Below are 5,000 nucleotides of genomic sequence, written 5' to 3' on the forward strand. Positions count from 1 at the left end.
CTTAGTAACTATAGGAGCGGATGTGGGCCTGCTTAGTAACTGTAGGAGCGGATGTGGGCCTGCTTAGTAACTGTAGGAGCGGATGTGGGCCTGCTTAGTAACTGTAGGAGCGGATGTGGGCCTGCTTAGTAACTGTAGGAGCAGATGTGGGCCCGCTTAGTAACTATAGGAGCGGATGTGGGCCTGCTTAGTAACTGTAGGAGCAGATGTGGGCCTGCTTATTAACTGTAGGAGCAGATGTGGGCCTGCTTAGTTACTGTAGGAGCGGATGTGGGCCTGCTTAGTTACTGTAGGAGCAGATGTGGGCCTGCTTATTAACTGTAGAAGCGGATGTGGGCCTGCTTAGTAACTGTAGGAGCGATTGTGGGCCTGCTTAGTAACTGTAGGAGCGGATGTGGGCCTGCTTATTAACTGTAGAAGCGGATGTGGGCCTGCTTAGTAACTGTAGGAGCAGATGTGGGCCTGCTTAGTAACTGTAGGAGCGATTGTGGGCCTGCTTAGTAACTGTAGGAGCGGATGTGGGCCTGCTTAGTAACTGTAGGAGCGGATGTGGGCCCGCTTAGTAACTGTAGGAGCAGAGGCCTACTACTAGCAAAAATGAGTAAAGAACAAAAGTCTCTGCAAAGCAAAAAGCCCAGGGGCTCCCACTCATTCAACATTATGGTGACTTTTTTCATGTATTCATTTTTCATGCACTTATTTGCTACATTAATCTGCCACGCGTGAGAATAATGCCGACATTAAACCGGTCCCTGGTGCAACAAAGGTTGGGGACCCCTGATAAGGAAGTGTTTTAAATGCAGTCCCCTTTAAATAGAGATGATTTTTGGCTGTGTGTGTCACGTGCTAATGTGTCCCCCTTCTGGCTGTGTAGGCATGCGGCCTCTGCATTACGCCGCCTGGCAGGGGAAGACGGAGCCTATGAAAATGCTGCTGAAATCAGGCTCGTCCGTCAACGGGCAGTCGGACGAAGGCCAGATCCCACTCCACCTGTCGGCCCAGCATGGACACTACGACGGGGTGAGACCCTCGCTCTTTGTCGGTGAGGGGGGGGGGCCTTTCTTTCTTCAGCAGTGACACAAAGTGTTTGCCCGCAGTCGGAGATGTTGCTGCAACACCAGTCCAACACGTGCATCTCCGACTCGGCAGGGAAAACTCCACTCGACCTGGCTTGTGAATTTGGCCGTGTCACAGTGAGTAATGCAACGTGCATGTTAGTCCTCCATTTTGCCTGTGTCAGTGTGATGACATCAGTGAAGTTGTCACGTTGTGTAAATGGTAAATAAAAAGAGAATACATTAATTTGCAAATCCTTTTCAACTTATATTCAATTGGATAGACTGCAAAGACAAGATATTTAGCCTCTTGAGGCCCAAGCTGTTTGCTTTTTTAATTTCTCTTAGCTATTTGGGCTTTTTGGACCCTAATTAGAATAAAAACTAAGAATCATCTTTTCATATGATGTACTTAGTCCAGGGGTGTCCAAAGTGCGGCCCGGGGGCCATTTGCAGCCCGCAGGTCATTTTTTAACGGCCCCACGGCACATTTTAAAAATACGATTGGAAAAAATTTAAAACATAAAAAATGGTATAAAAGAGCAAACAGGTGAAATGTAACAAGAAAATGTTGCAATGTTTACTCTAATAACACAAAGCTGCCATGCAGGCTGTTTCTTTCTTTAAAAAATAATCATGAATCAAAATCAATGTCATTATGAATTATTGACCTATTCAAGGCTCCAATTACGTCACATTAAATATTCCACTTTGAGATATTTTTTGGGGAAAAATGTTGCATATTTTGTGTTTGCCATATAAAAAACTGAGCTGTTTTTTTTAAAGAAGGGCCTCAAACGAACAAACAAAAAACATAAACAACAATACAATTTATAATTGGCGGATAGATCTGAAGTTGAGATTATTGTGTTAAAAGTAAACAGTAAAAAAAATGTATAATTTATTTTTTAATACTTTAATGAGTAGGACCCTTTTGGATCCCCAATAATGTTAGTGTGATTTGTTTTTAAGTGTCATTGCTCAAAAAATAATAATGAATTAAAATCAATGGTGTTATGAGTTATTGACCTTTTTAAGGCTCCAATTATTATATAATGTCAAATATTCCACTTAAAAATTTTATTGGGTGAAAATATTGCATATTTTGTGTTTTTTCCATAAAAAACATGGTTTTCTTTGACAAAAAGAGCATACAACTTAAATCTTTAAGAACGTTATATTGACAGATAGACCTAATGTTTATCTAGAGATTTAAAACTTAAATAATAATAAAAATAATAATACTGAATAATGACACATTTTTTATATTTTTTGGACCAAAACCCTTTGGGGTCCCTGGGATCAAGCCTGAGTGGAGGCCTAAATGTATATTTTTATACATATATTGTATTGGTTTTTTAAATAAAAAATATCAAAATGGCCCCTGCTTGCTTTGATTTTTCAGTGTGCGGCCCTCAGTGGAAAAAGTTTGGACACCCCTACTTAGTCCATAAGTAACAAACGTGCACTTCATATTTAGTGACATGCTAATTCTTATTTTTACACTTTCTTTCCTCCAAATTCCATTGTATGTTATACTCTTCTGGCACCACCAGATGGCAGTATAAGTGTCCACATAAGCGGCCATAAGACCCCAATTCAGTAGTGTACACAATTTTGGAAATAAGAGCTAAAAGGTGCTGTCCACGCATGTGGCCACTAAGGCCTTTGTTCGAAATGGAAAACTTTGTTAATTTTTGCAAATATTAGCTCATTTGGAATTTCATGCCTGCAACATGTCTCAAAAAAGCTGGCACAAGTGGCAAAAAAGACTGAGAAAGTTGAGGAATGCTCATCAAACACTTATACTATACACTTATTGCCGCAATAAGTGTTCAACTTCAGCCTGAACCCTTTCGGTCTGCAACATTTTCAATTTATGAATGTACAACTGTTTATGTAAAACTGTTTGTTTATTTTGTTGACCACTGACCGAAGAAATAATAAACTCAACTAAACTATTCAATTGAATATAAGTTGAAAAAAAAAGATTTATTTGGAACATCCCACAGGTGAACGGGCTAATTGGGAACAGGTGGGTGCCAAGATTGGGTATTGAATTTGCCGTAATGAAGGTGAATATCATTACCTGAGGGTAGTGTAAGAATAATTGTTTCTAAGTTATCACAAAAACTTTGTGTTACATTGAGTGACAAGAAGGTGAGAAGCAAAAGCTGTCCTTGAACCAAGAAGAATGCTTGTAAAACTCCACAGTGTAGGGGGGGAAGCAACATGAAGGTGTTCTGTTTTCTTTCATGTATTGTAATCAACAGAAATATATTGTTTTAACTCAAGGACTACAAAGCGGAGAGAAGGCAGAATCTGCCCAAGTTCCAGACGACCTCTTTTTGAACCTCCTTTTTCAACTGTTTTACAAACCTCTTTTACCACCTCTTTTTTGAACCGACCTTTTCGGTGAACTGTTCACAACATTTTCTGTGAATTGCTTCTGACCCTGGTCCTTTAGAAACAGCTATGGCCATGTGGTCAAGGAAGGTCCAAATAAAAGAAGGAGGCGTGCAATCTTTTGGCCGAGCGTAATGACACTGTACAAGGGTACAGATGTCCAAGCGTCTCTCCTCAAATTGAGCCAAATTGAATTCTGTCTCTGTTTAATTCTTTGCTTCTTGCCTTGTTTAATAGATGTCATCAGTGTTTGAACCTGACAGGTAGTTTCTCCACACTGCTAGCCGCTTCTCAGCCGGGGGGGCTAAAAATAAATAGTGTCATCCAGAGGGGATCGGCGTTAAACGGCATACGTCTGCAATGGCGATCGCATACTTTTTTACAAAAATCGTCCAATACCGATGGGTGGCCTATTGATGGGCACGTCCCTAGTATTAAACAATAGTTTTGTTGTCACGGTTGTAGTTTGCAGTGGAATATACCAGCACTGCATCATAATGAAAACTGTTAGTAAACATTTGAGGCTTCTTTTGAAAAAAAAAGCTGCACATTAACCACAATTCTATTGGTTTATTAAAGGCCTACTGAAAGCCACTACTAGCGACCACGCAGTCTGATAGTTTATATATCAATGATGAAATCTTAACATTGCAACACATGCCAATACGGCCGGGTTAACTTATAAAGTGACATTTTAAAATTCCCGGGAAATATCCGGCTGAAACATCGCGGTATGATGACGTATGCGCGTGACGAAGTCCGAGTAACGGAAGTTATGGTACCCCGTAGAATCCTAAACAAAAAGCTCTGTTTTCATTTCATAATTCCACAGTATTCTGGACATCTTTTGCAATTTTTTTAATGAACAATGAAGGCTGCAAAGAAGACAGTTGTAGGTGGGATCAGTGTATTAGCAGCGGACTACAGCAACACAACCAGGAGGACTTTGTTGGAGCGCTAGCCGCGCTAGCCGCCAACTTCACCTTGACTTCCTACGTCTCCGGGCCGCCAAACGCATCGGGTGAAGTCCTTCGTCCTTCTGCCGATCGCTGGAACGCAGGTGAGCACGGGTGTTGATGAGCAAATGAGGGCTGGCTGGCGTAGGTGAAGAGCTAATGTTTTTAGCATAGCTCTGTGCAGTCCGATTGCTAAGTTAGCTTCAATGGCGTCGTTAGCAAAGCATTGTTAACCTTCGCCAGCCTGGAAAGCTTAAAGTGTATTTACATGTCCACGGTTTAATAGTATTGTTGATTTTCTATCTATACTTCCAGTCAGGGGTTTATTTCTTTTGTTTCTATATGCAGTTAAAGCAAGATGCTATCACGTTAGCTCGTAGCTAAAGCATTTTGCCGATGTATTGTCGTGGAGATAAAAGGCACTGAATGTCCATTTCGCGTTCTCGACTCTCATTTTCAAGAGGATATAGTATCCCAGGTGGTTTAAAATACAAATCTGTGATCTACAATAGAAAAAGGAGAGAGTGTGGAATCCAATGAGCCAGCTTGTACCTAAGTTACGGTCAGAGCGAAAAAAGATACG

At 41.0% G+C, this 5,000-nt stretch overlaps 1 pseudogene; it reads left to right on the forward strand.

Moving 5' to 3' along the window:
- LOC133639696 (caskin-1-like) overlaps positions 1 to 5,000 on the forward strand; it is a 122,489-nt pseudogene that overhangs the window by 50,553 nt on the left and 66,936 nt on the right.

Source organism: Entelurus aequoreus, linkage group LG22 (genome assembly GCF_033978785.1).
Source record: "Entelurus aequoreus isolate RoL-2023_Sb linkage group LG22, RoL_Eaeq_v1.1, whole genome shotgun sequence".
NCBI classification, from domain to species: Eukaryota; Metazoa; Chordata; class Actinopteri; order Syngnathiformes; family Syngnathidae; genus Entelurus; species Entelurus aequoreus.